The sequence below is a fragment of the Rattus norvegicus genome, chromosome 10 (genome assembly GCF_036323735.1).
Source record: "Rattus norvegicus strain BN/NHsdMcwi chromosome 10, GRCr8, whole genome shotgun sequence".
Taxonomy (NCBI): Eukaryota; Metazoa; Chordata; class Mammalia; order Rodentia; family Muridae; genus Rattus; species Rattus norvegicus.
Genome location: NC_086028.1, coordinates 7776107 through 7789497, shown reverse-complemented (window position 1 = coordinate 7789497; position 13391 = coordinate 7776107). Strand labels below are relative to the sequence as shown.

Here is a 13391-nt window from a genome sequence, read left to right as displayed (position 1 = left end):
CACAGTGTCATTTCACTCATGTAAAACCCTAGCTTACAATGACTGTCCCTGGTAGAAACAAACAAAGACTGAGCTCTTTCCCCTACAGACGTCAGATACATCAGAAGAGGAAACACGCTCTTGAAAGACAGAAAAGATCTTCACAATGGGACGTAGTACCCTCTGTCTAGGGCTCCTGGGGACCTTTTGAGAAAGTGTACAAGAGTAGTCTTTTGAGTGATGGCAATGTTTTAGACCATGATGAGTATGTGGAGTACAGTGTGTGCATTTATCAATGTGTGAGCAAATGGACATCTCAGACCTCAGTGTTGCCAACTTCCCATGAGAGGAAACATCTGCAAAAAGTTAAGCTGAAAATGATATAATCGATAATGCTGATTGTTCCTGGAAGGGATAACATTTTTACAGTCCACTCCCTAGTGTGTGACAGACAGCAAAAAGATTATATTAAAATAACCTTCCCAAGGCATAGGCCTGCCAGGATTCATCAGTGAGTGTGGGACAATCCAAAGCAAAGGCCTCTCTTTCTGCCCCCATTGTAGCCCCTCGTGGTTCTATTTCACTTCTACCCACCTTCTTTCCCCTCTTAAGCTCCAGGAATGGCCTGTGAGAGCTTCCCTGGCACAGGCAGCTGCCTTGGCCTCTGGCTGTCTATCCCCCACCCCCAAGCACCTGCTAATTGTAAGAAACAACATATGGCAGAGAGCCTGGCGGCAGACCCCAATGGCTCTCCTGACTTGCAGCCCGACCGTGGAGGCAAGCTGCATGCTGAGCTGCTGGGATCGAAGCGATGTCATTAGAAAATGATTCATACCCCTCTGCCTTAATGAGGACTCACACCTGAGGGCTTCCTATTACCCAATCGATGGTGGCAGCGCTGCTCCCAGCCAGCAGACTCCTGCTTTTATCCCATCTCTAATAATATTTGCAAGTCAGTTAGGTGGGTAGTTTCTCTTCTCTCCTTGGGCGACCCAAGCTCAGAAAAAAAACCACGCCAGACAAACATCTCAGAAAACATCCCCGATTAAATGATGAGTCCTATACAGGATGCCCTGAAGAGAGAAAGCCCACAGGGTGTGATGGTGCAAGTGTGTAACCCAGCACTCCTGAGATTAAGGGAGGAGGAGCATCACACTTGTGAGCTACCCTGGGCAACAGAGTGAGTTCAAAGCTGGGTTGACCTGTATGTGACCCCAACTCAGAGGAACAACAAACCCTCAGGAGAGTTCCAGCTACAGGGGCTAACTCCATGAATTCAGCAGCAGGAAAAAACGAGGGGACACAAAAGATCCAAATGCTAGAAGCAGCTTGGCATATCTGAGAACTTGTAGACCTCTGTGACCCTGCAGGAAGGGGACACAGCAACACTAGGGACAGGAATCCTCTAAGAGGGAGATGAGAGAAGAAAGCCCCAGAGCTCTGGACTCGGAGACTGAGCGTGGACCCCCCCCCCATGCTGTGTGTATGGTATTGGCGAGCGACAGCCTTGTATGAATGGTATTGGCATGGTGACAGTCACCAAATGACTGCCAAACCTATGGTCTCACCTGCCATCGCAGTGCAATTGTAGTTGAGACGCAGCCGTCTATCCTGCTTACCCTGGAAAGCCTGGCGCTGTGTGCATTTCCCTTACAGTCACATCTTTGCCAACATCTGTTTGCTTTCTTAAGGATCACTTCCGATTGGGGTAAGATGGATCTCAGTGTAGTTTTGATACGTGTTTCTCCAGTGCCTAGTGACGTCCAACATTTATTCATATAGTTTATTGGCGTTTGCCCTGGAGGCCCTTATCAGAAATGAATGAACCCACATCAATAAGTGGCCTGGCCACTGGGTGCCTCAGTGAGTGTGTCTTCCTGCCCTGCCCCTGCCTCCTGCAATCTGTACTCAGGAGTCCAGTCTTAGATTCTGTCCTGTCCTCGACCTGCTTGGCCCATGATCAGCCACAGCCAGTTACAGCAGACACGAGGGCCTGTCACACAGCGTCAGACAGCTCTCTGTGTGTCTCTTGCTGTCCACAGCACAGCTGGGTTTGTTTGCTTCGTCTCTTTGCTCTGTCACGGTTGCTCCCCAATGGCTCTGATTCTTGATCTCTTCTTGTCAGTGCTTTCTAGAAGCCAAGGGAAGCTCCTGTAATGTAGGACTTTTTACTATGTGAAGTCACCTGTAGGGGTAAAATCATGTGAGGTCTGGTAAAATGGCTAAAATATTTGCTGTACAAACATAAGGATCTCAGTTCAAATCCCCAGCAACCATGTAAAAGCCTGTTGTAAGGAGTACCCGTAACTGAAGCACTGGGGAAAGACAGATGATCCTGAGGGCTTGATGGCCATCTATCTAGCCCAGTCAAAACATCACTTTGTCTTTAATATATATATATATGTGTGTGTGTGTGTGTCTGTGTGTGTACACACAGACACACACACACACACACACACACATACATAAAACTATAGAGAGTCATGGAGGTGGTGACTTCTGATATCAGAAGGTGCCCACTGGAATATACCTTCCAATTCCATTGTCCTGATGACAAAACTGAGGTCTGGGGATAAGAAAGTAACCCAAAATCACCAGAAGTTAGGCAATCTAGCAGCAAAACCCATCAAAATCAGGCATAACCTACTCATATTTTAAAAGCTTCAATAAATACTTACAGATAGTATCTCAGGGAGAAAAATTAAAGCTAGATGCTGAGAACTGGCTTCTCTGACTTAACGGAGAATGATCTTTGTGGGAAGTACACCCTCCTGTACTTAAAAACATGACTTCAGCAGCAGAAAGAAACTGCGCCTGGATGCCCGCACCAATCATGCACTGAGCACGGCCCTAAAGAATCACTGACAAGCACAACAAGACGTGTCCAGCCCCTCAGAAGCCATGCTTCACAGCAAAGCATCACAGGAGTAATCCTAATATCAAAACTCAAGCAACTAAAGCTACACATAGAGCAACAGGGAAACCTCAGAAAAGAGGGACTGACGGGCCTGGAATGTGGAGAGCCCTCTGTCCTGGGGAAGAGACCCTGTGACTGGGGGGATACTGCAAAGTCTGCTCACTCTTCCCATATGATTGATTCAATGAGCAGTAATTGATCACTTACAGCATACGTGATCTCATCTAAGGCATAAAGGATATTACATTGAGCAAACCAAACCAAGCTCTCACTAAAATGGTCTTATACTCCCACCATATCTGATTCTCCGGTTTTTTGTCTGTGGGAAGTCCACATACATTTATCTGTCATTTCATTTCGCAGGGCCAATTGACATACTATTCTAGCTGTTTCTGGATCAATATGTGTGCCACACCAACTTATTTCCATGGCATAAATGACCTAGAGGGATAATTTCACACTCAGATATAAATGACTGATACTCAGGCTATGTACAAGATGATGGAGGACGCTGGGAGTGCTTTCCTGGAGGAAACTCAGTGGTAGACTGGCTTCAAGCGTGCTAATGGATGCCTGGCAGAGCGAGGCAAGCTCCTACAAAGCGAGGGTTACATGGTGACAGAGGTCAATATCACACCATTTAGAGCTAACAACAAAAGGACTTTCCTATGCCCTGGGCTTCTGCTTACTGGTGACATTTAGACATGGGCTGCTTGGCCATTTATTAAGTGAGGGCCGGTTTCTGTGGACCTCTCGGAGTCTATTTTCCTCTCACTCTTTGTTTTAATCTTTGTCAACTTCATATGCACCGAGACTGAGTTTGGGGTATTTTCATTTTCCTCCTCACATTCCTAATGTGAATCTCCCTTTCAGAACTTCAGCATCGTCTTTAGTTTTAGTCGACTTTATTGGTTGGTTGGTTGGTTGTTATTTTGGTTGGTTTGTTTTCTTTGGTTTGGTTTGGTTTGGTTTGGTTTGGTTTGGTTTGGTTTTGCACTTCAAGACACTCTGAGAAACAGTTACTGGCCATTCTAACAGACTTTTCATCTCAGCTGCCAGAACTTCAAGCAGGTCAGAATGAAAACCATAGAACTGCCCCTTGATAGCTCTCCTCCCAGCTACCTAGGATGCTTTGTGCATCCCACCCTCACAGACATTTAGAATCTAAGTGGAGGGCACTGCCCCACTGGAGCAACCAGAAAGCACCGACCTCCAACGATTACGTCACCGGGAGTTCAGCCAATGCACTCACAGACTCACAGAAGTTTAGCATGGCTGAGGGAGAAGACAAGGATTAAATCATCAAGCGGATATAACTTCGTCATCTCAAGTAGTGTGAAGAGGAAGGCTGTGGTGCTTTGCGGAGATAGCTTCATTTACTGAGTAGCACCAATTGTATTTAACTATACCCGATAATCTCTCAGATAGTTATGGAACTGTAAAATTTTTAATTGGCTTCCACTAGCTTATATAATTCTCCCAGAAACCCAGTGATGTGGAAAAGACAAGGATCCTGATCTCCATTTTACACATGATGGAATTAGATCTTAGTAATAGGGACTGAGTGACAAGCAGTCACATCACAGGAAGAGGATAAAAGCATCAGTCAGGCGCATGAACTCCTGTACTAGTGTGGGCTCATGGGTCTACATTTCTGAGGTGCCCCAGACACATGAGGAAAAGGGTAATGGATTTAGGAGAAGTGAACTAAGGAGAACTATTAAATATATGAGTTGAGCTGTCTCGGGTACCAAATACTCAGACTAGCATCAGGGGGTATCAACTATATACCAATGTGTTGTCTCCCTGTCACATAGATAAGAGAACAAACTATTTGTGTTATTTCTGTTTTACACAGATAGGAAAAGACAGGAATGTGGCAATATTTGTGAAGGTCATGGGTGATGTCATTGAAGCTATGTAAATCAGAGGTCGAAGTGCGTTCTAGAATGCACTACTAAAACCAAATGGGAAAAGTGATTTGAGGCCGTCTCTGTGTTGCTTTGAAGAGTTTTGGAGGAACTGTTTCAATCCAGATCACAGATATAAATGCCTGACAATCCAGCTGTCTGAACTCGCTTCTAGTGTCAGGCTCTTGCAAAAGTGACATGAGTAGCTGCTTCCGAGATGAAAGATAAAAACATCAAAAGGCTGAGACCCCAAGTGTGTGATGGACTCAAGACCAGGGGGTTTCGGGGCTCCATGGCGGCAGCCGTCTTATTGACATTCCATGCCATGCGTGATCATCGTGGTCAAAGAAAATCCGCTCTCCTTGGAGATCACCACCACAGTGGCAAAATGACTGTGATCACGTCCTCTTCCTCCTTCCTTAACCTAAGTCAGCCCTGTTCCACAAAATATCTAGTGGGCAATGTGTCTGTCTTAGCTATTGTTCCTGTTGTTGTAATAAAATTCCAGGACAAAAGCAACTTCAGGGAGAAAGGGGCTTGTTTCAGCTCAGAGTGCCAGGTTTTAAACAGTCCACTGTGGGAGGGAAGTCAGAGCAGTTAATAGTCTATAGAGACGGGAAAGCCACAGGGATGAGAACATGAGACAGCTGCTCACACTGCATTCATAGTCAAGAAATGAGGGATGTTTATGCTCAGTTCTCTGTCCCATTTTTATAGAGTTTAGGGTCCAAACTGAGGGACTGGGCCATACACAGCGGAGCAGTCTTCCCACCTCAATTAGCATAATCAAGATAACCCCACACAGGTATGCCCAGAGGCCCCTCCCTCAGGTAATTCTAGATCTCACCAAGCTGATGATTCAGATGACCCATCACAGTGACTGAGTCATAAAACAGAAAATTATGAACTCTAATTAGCTTTTTATTAATTCATAGGATGCTAGAAGAATGAAATCGTATAAACAGAGTTCATGGAGGAGAATCAAGTCATCCAAAGTGATAGAAAGTCATTGTTCAATAACTACCTATCGAATGCCTATTTGCTGCTCAGACTTGCATTTTCTTGTGATAGATTTTTTTCCTTTGCTCAACATTTATTTAATTAAGTATCAATTTCACAGATCAAAAATCAAACCAGACCTTCAAGCAGCCAAGGAGGGAATGAACGCAGCTAGAATACACAGTGTCAACATAACGCATGTGTCTAAATTCGTGTCCACAGATGTGATGCACCTCTGCAAACACTCTGCGTATTAGGATGTACTCTGCTGTAGCTGTGAGGGGGTCAGGAGAGACTGGGATGGAGATGGGCAGTGATACCCTGACACTCTTGACCAGCTCACAAGTGTCCTGAGACAGATAATAGTCTAAGACAAGCTGGGTAGAGAAAGGGAGGTTTTCATGAAGCTTCTGCAAACTCCAAAATTACAGTCATTTCCTACACTAATTCAGCATCCTTTCCCACCCTCCCCAGTAATGACCTACATCCATCTAGAACTGCACAGTAGGGAAATGGAAGCAGCCTTGGCTCAGCAGCAGTGAAAACACGGCTGGTCCCTCCCCCTATTTTCCTTCGAGCTCTTGTTTCTTAAACACTCATGTGAGCTAGAAATCTTCTCAATTCTACATTTTCTAAAGCAAAATAGAAAAGTTAGGTATCCCCATTTTTTTACCTAAAGCCTTGCTAGAAAAGTATTATACCTGGGCTTCTGGGTTGAGGGCCTGTTAGGTAACAAGAGTATCAGTATTCTATTAATTAGACAGCAAGGAAACAAAGAAAGGTCATTATAAAGATGTCTGATCATTTAATGCCAAGATGCTCTGGGCTGGGCAGATACAGATAAAGGATTTGCCATGCAAGAATGAGGACCAGAGTTCAGCATTCTAACTCAAAAAAAATGCTGAATGGAAATGATGGCCCACCCATAATCCCAGCTTATGAGAGGCAGAGATGGGATCCCTAGAGCAAGATGTGTAACTAAAGAAAGAGTGGGGAAGTGCTCGCTTCGGCAGCACATATACTAAAATTGGAACGATACAGAGAAGATTAGCATGGCCCCTGAGCAAGGATGACACGCAAATTCGTGAAGCGTTCCATATTTTTAAACAAATAACCCTATTAAAAAATGGGATTCAGAGCTAAACAAAGAATTCACAGCTGAGGAATGCCGAATGGCTGAGAAACACCTAAAGAAATGTTCAACATCTTTAGTCATAAGGGAAATGCAAATCAAAACAACCCTGAGATTTCACCTCACACCAGTGAGAATGGCTAAGATCAAAAACTCAGGGGACAGCAGATGCTGGCGAGGATGTGGAGAAAGAGGAACACTCCTCCATTGTTGGTGGGATTGCAGACTGGTAAAACCATTCTGGAAATCAGTCTGGAGGTTCCTCAGAAAATTGGACATTGAACTGCCTGAGGATCCAGCTATACCTCTCTTGGGCATATACCCAAAAGATGCCTCAACATATAAAAGAGACACATGCTCCACTATGTTCATCGCAGCCTTATTTATAATAGCCAGAAACTGGAAAGAACCCAGATGCCCTTCAACAGAGGAATGGATACAGAAAATGTGGTACATCTACACAATGGAATATTACTCAGCTATCAACAACAACGAGTTTATGAAATTCGTAGGCAAATGGTTGGAACTGGAAAATATCATCCTGAGTGAGCTAACCCAATCACAGAAAGACATACATGGTATGCACTCATTGATAAGTGGCTATTAGCCCAAATGCTTGAATTACCCTAGATCCCTAGAACAAATGAAACTCAAGACGGATGATCAAAATGTGAATGCTTCACTCCTTCTTTAAATGAGGAAAAAGAATACCCTTGGCAGGGAAGGGAGAGGCAAAGATTAAAACAGAGAATGAAGGAACACCCATTCAGAGCCTGCCCCACATGTGACCCATACATATACAGCCACCCAATTAGACAAGATGGATGAAGCAAAGAAGTGCAGACCGACAGGAGCCGGATGTAGATCGCTCCTGAGAGACACAGCCAGAATACAGCAAATACAGAGGCGAATGCCAGCAGCAAACCACTGAACTGAGAATAGGTCCCCCGTTGAAGGAATCAGAGAAAGAACTGGAAGAGCTTGAAGGGGCTCGAGACCCCATATGTACAACAATGTCAAGCAACCAGAGCTTCCAGGGACTAAGCCACTACCTAAAGACTATACATGGACTGACCCTGGACTCTGACCCCATAGGTAGCAATGAATATCCTAGTAAGAGCACCAGTGGAAGGGGAAGCCCTGGATCCTGCTAAGACTGAACCCCCAGTGAACTAGACTATGGGGGGGGAGGGCGGCAATGGGGGGAGGGTTGGAAGGGGAACACCCATAAGGAAGGGGAGGGGGAGGGGGATGTTTGCCCGGAAACCAGGAAAGGGAATAACACTCGAAATGTATATAAGAAATACTCAAGTTAATAAAAAAAAAGAAAGAAAGAAAGAAAGAAAGAAAGAAAGAAAGAAAGAAAGAAAGAAAGAAAGAAAGAAAGAAAGAGTGGGGAACAGGGCTGGGTTTGAACAGCTTCATTCATTCAGACCTGTGTGTTTGCTGCAGCTTCTGCTGTAGTACAAGAACACCGTATGACTCCAGTTCTCTCCATCCATGTCTCTTCCTGTCACCATGCATACTCAGAGAGCTTGAGCAAATTCTAGAACTGATAGAAACAGGACTGGATGCCAACTCATGGCTCTACATCACTACAGCTGCTGCAAATTTCTGCTATGAATGTTCAAGGCCAATTGAGCCTGCTACAGAGCCAGAGCACAAATACTAAAATGAGAGTTTTTTCCCAGAGCATCCCAGGAGTATATTCTTCATTGTCCAATGGGCAAACCGCCCTAACCCACCCTCCTTATGAGAGGCTCAGATTCACTTTTCAGCTTTGATGCTGGGCACTGTGGTTTGTATATTAAATTTCAGGTTATGTTTGAACACTTGGTCCCTAGCTCACCTCTCTCTCTCTCTCTCTCTCTCTCTCTCTCTCTCTCTCTCTCTCTCTCTCTCTCTCTCTCTCTCTCTCCCCCCTCTTCCCTCATGCTCCTGCTGCCATGCCTTCCCTGCCTGCTTCCCCATCTTCCTACCGTAGTGGACTGCATCCATATCCTCTCTGGAACTGTGAGCCAAAATAAACTCTTTGTCCCTGGAGTTCCCAGCTTTTGTCTGGTTAGTTATCTATCATGCAACCACAAAAATAAAAAAGACGCTAACACAGGCACCCTACTCTACGATCCAGCTTGTGCCTCTGACCATGCCCCTCCAGTGGTCTTGGGGAATAAATTTCCAACCGTAGCCTGAGTCTCTTGTGCTCTATTCTCCTCCCTCATAAAAGAGAAGTTTGAACACACACCTACCTTTAGAAGTTAATTCGCTTTTTCACCTTGGGGTAAACTCTGCATTTGGCAATACACACTCAACAAATGAGCTCAGGGAAAAAAATAAATAAGTAAAAGTCTTGCCATTACACTGGACAGTGTGAACCGTAATTAAAAAGCCCCATTATGCCATTTGAACAGGAACACTTGAGCCGTCATTAAGCTGAAACAGAATTCCTTCAGGGAGAAATTATTTCTCGTTTGATTTCTGTCAGAATGGCTTTGACTTTGAGGATACATCTACAGAATGGTGTCTCCAGGCTCCGCCTCTGTGGCCATGCTCAAACAAAGGAGACGTTTGCTTCGAACAGATGAAACCTGATTAAAGATTCATTTCAAATTAACTTCCCTTGCTTATTTCTCTTTTGTAATCTTTATTATTACTTTAAGAGGAGAAAAAAATAGAAAAAGGAAGCAAGCCTTCTCAGCTCTGCACATAAATCTTCACAGTAGCCACTCAACAATATCACTAGTTACCTCTGAATATTCGAGCGATGCAAAGCAGCCAGCACTTATGCAACGGCAATTTGTTGGGAAGTCAAGCCAATCTATTTTGGATGTTGTTTTATTAAAGTGGGAAAGGAAGCTCACTGACAAAATACAATGATCTGGAGGAAGACGTAGCATGAACTTGACCTGATGTTCTGAGCCCTGTCCCCAAGGTCACAACAGAGACAGGAAATAGGAAATGAATTAACCTCTGAGTGCTCATGCCTTAGACTGTGCAGTTCATGGCTGGGCAGAAGTGGGGCTGCTGATTGCTTCTGCTGTCTTAAGGTGAGCAGTTCAATCTATCTGAAGCTTCAGTGAGGTAGACAAGCAACCTGGGGGAGGGAGACGTAGGGGAGTGTCCCAAATCCTGTATGCTACTAGAATCACAGTATACTGCATACATAGCTAGAGGGTGAAATACAGCACCAGAGGTCAAGTTTGAGAGAAATTCTAAAAATGAAGACAAGTGTGGCATGGCTCTCAAACACTCCCACAGACTTGTACTCTAACTCCTCAGTCCCCAACTGTGGCTCCATTTTGAAAACTGTGGAACTTTTAAGAGATGGGGCCCAATGAAAGAAAATAAGTCAATAGTGGTAGACCAGTAAATATGTTTACTGTTTAAGCCTACTGGCTCCACCTCCCATTTGTGGCAGGCCAATGCCTCATACCCTCATTCTGCCATGCCCTCAACACCCATGGACTGGAGCCCTCTGAAACCATGAGCCCTTCCTTCAATGAGGATTTTATAATCCTTAGTAGTAGTAATAATAATAACAATCATCATCATCATCATCATCATCATCATCATCACAAAAGCTATTATCTAAGAAAGAAAAAGAAGGAAATGTGTTATAGAGAAAGATGATGATGGGTGAGCACCATTTTGGACATGTTTTTTATGTTAAATCTCCATGTAGCCTCTGAGGATGACACTCAGTATTGGCTGTGCTGTGCCTAAGTCTTTGGAAACACATGAGACTGGGGATGTGGCCTTGGAGTTAAAAGAGTTAAAGCTATATGAGGGGGGAAATGGGTAATAGGAAAAATCTCACAGGTCTTCTAGAATTCTGAGAACCAACAATAACAGGTGCAGAAACTGAAGTTGGACACTGTTCCAAAAATGAGACAAAGGCCACACCAAGATTCAGGGGACTCAAATATAATAAAATTCAAGTGCCATGGCATTTCAAGTAAAAGACTAATCAATGGCATCAAACACATTAATGGAATCTAGTGTAATAAATGAACTAGACCCAACAAAGCCAAAGGCATTGAATATCTCAAAGAATGTCACTGGGGCATTGGAAGAAAAATCTTGTAATCAGTAAAAAGGAAATAAAAGCAAGAAATGGAATAAAATAAGAGCATACAAGCTTTTCAAACACATAAAGTAAAAGAAGGGAAGAACAAACGAAACTTTCGAGGAGATGATGGAAGGATTGAGACTCTACAAGATAGTGGTATATCTTACGGAAAAGGAAGGACAACTCTACTCAGCCTCCAGGAAGCAAGAGAACGGTGTGTCTGATGCAACTGTACCAGTGTCTCAGAGGCTTAGCCTTATAAGGCTTCCTTTCATACCTTGAAGGGCTAACAGGTCTTCGGAGCTGTATGCCTTGCTGTAGTCACCAAAGAATCCAAATGATGGTAATATCATTCCATCACACTTGCATGATGGTTTTATGGCAAGAAAACATGTGGCATATCACACATGTGTGCTTGAAGCTGCTCTCATGGAGCTGGGAATGTTGCTCAGTTGGTAGAGGTCTTGCCTAGCGCTCATGAATGCCTTGGGTTTGATGTTCAGCATCACACACACACACACACACACACACACACACACACATACACACACACACACATACTCACACACACACACACATACTCACACACACACACACACACGCACACACACACACACAGTGCTAACCTACACCTATAATCTCAGCACTCAGGAGGTGGAGGTAGGAGGTTCAGAAGCTCATGGTCATTCTCAGCCACTTAGTGAACTTGAGACTGACTTGAGCTACAAGAGACTGTGTCAGTGCTCTCACCTGCCCATGGCCAAAACAAGCCTCAGGGCCACTACTTAAAGACTGATGTTTGTCTAGAAGGACTATATGTAGAAACACTTGGTAAAAGGTACAGGTATTTACTACAATAAAATTGTAGGTCTACTTCCCACAGAGCCAGAGAAGTGGGCTGTGAATTCAAGGGTCTTCAAGAGACATGGGAGAGGAAATAATTTGAGATAAATAAAAGGATTAGCAAGTAGTCTTGATGCCCTACTGATGCTCAACGGCCCGTATTGGTAGTGGTATCAACTTCACCCATTTCATGATCTCCTCTCAAAGGCTCTTTCTTATGGTCTGATGGTTTGTCAGTGCCCTGACAAATCTCATGTTGAAACATCGTGCTACTTAAGATCCCCTCTGCCAATCTTGAGTCGTGAAAGAAGATCCAACTCCACTGATAGCACACACACTGTTGGCATCTATACCACCAATTGTGATGCATTTAATGAGTAAAGCCCCTCTCCTCAGACACTGTATGAGAACACAACTCAATCAGTCTCTTCTCCTCCTTGCCACTGCTCCACTTCTCTGTTTGCAACTCACTGCTGGTGCACAGAGCCACAGAGTGGGTGAGCAGAGGAAGAATAGAGAGAAAGGGAAGTGGGGGTGGGGAGAGACTGAGAAAGAAGGCATTGCTAGAACAGATGATGAGATGATAAATTAAGGGAGGGCCATTAATTTTTCATTCTGACAGATTATTGTCTGTCAGAAGGCAAAAGAGGTGGCTCTTATGCCCAGAGATGAGACATTTGCTCTTTGCGATGCAAGCTTCTCCATTTTTCCCCTAGAATAAAGTAGTGGCCACCCAAAGAATAAAAAATTTATGACAATCTATAATTTACATGCTAGAAATAAATAATGAACTACATCCTGTCATTAAATTGGCTCTTTGCTTTTCTTAATCCCTTGGGTGATAAATATGGTTTTGTAACAACATTTAGTATAAATTGATTTTTGTGTGTGTGGTAGAATGGAGGAAGGGGAATTGTTTTAAATGCTTTAGATATAAATAGATGGTCCTGGACATTATATTGCCTTGGGTCATGATACACAATAGTCCTATTAATTCAGCTTTACATTGAGACTGGCATTAATTAAAGGGGCATGTCAGTGACACACTTTGCAGACCAACACGGATGGTATAAAGCTTCTGCGTTTAATGAATGGAAGTATGGGCTGACACTGTGATATTGGGCCAGCTTCCACAGAAAGACAATAGAAGAGGATAGGATGACTTTGATGGGTCCAAGAGATAAATGCCTCTCCCAGACACTGATTAAAGTCATTAAAAAAAAAATACATTGTCTTTTAATCCCTACCCTTCCTCATCTATAAAGTGAGGATGAAGATAACAAAGTCAACCAGCTAATATATGTAAAAACAAATATTGGCAAAGTCATAGAGATAGTTGAAATGCTTAAAGAATGAACAATGGCTTATGTAAACATAGTTTAAGTTGTTTGTGTTCCTAAAGTTTACTTGACCTTGTTTGAGGCCCCTTAGTTACATTAACATCCCTAGTCCTTGATTCTACTCCACAAGGTGGGTGTTACAATCTTCTTGTTTTGCTAGTGAGAAAACTGAGGTGCAAAGACAGTAGAGAATTCACTAAAG

General features: G+C 43.7%; 1 non-coding gene across 1 annotated transcript; it reads left to right on the top strand.

Annotated features, from left to right (window-relative positions):
• Nucleotides 1–6802: 6802 nt before the first annotated feature.
• LOC120095501 (U6 spliceosomal RNA) lies at nucleotides 6803–6909 on the top strand. The gene has a single exon (XR_005490955.1). It is a non-coding gene; the product is annotated as a U6 spliceosomal RNA (small nuclear RNA).
• Nucleotides 6910–13391: the final 6482 nt, after the last annotated feature.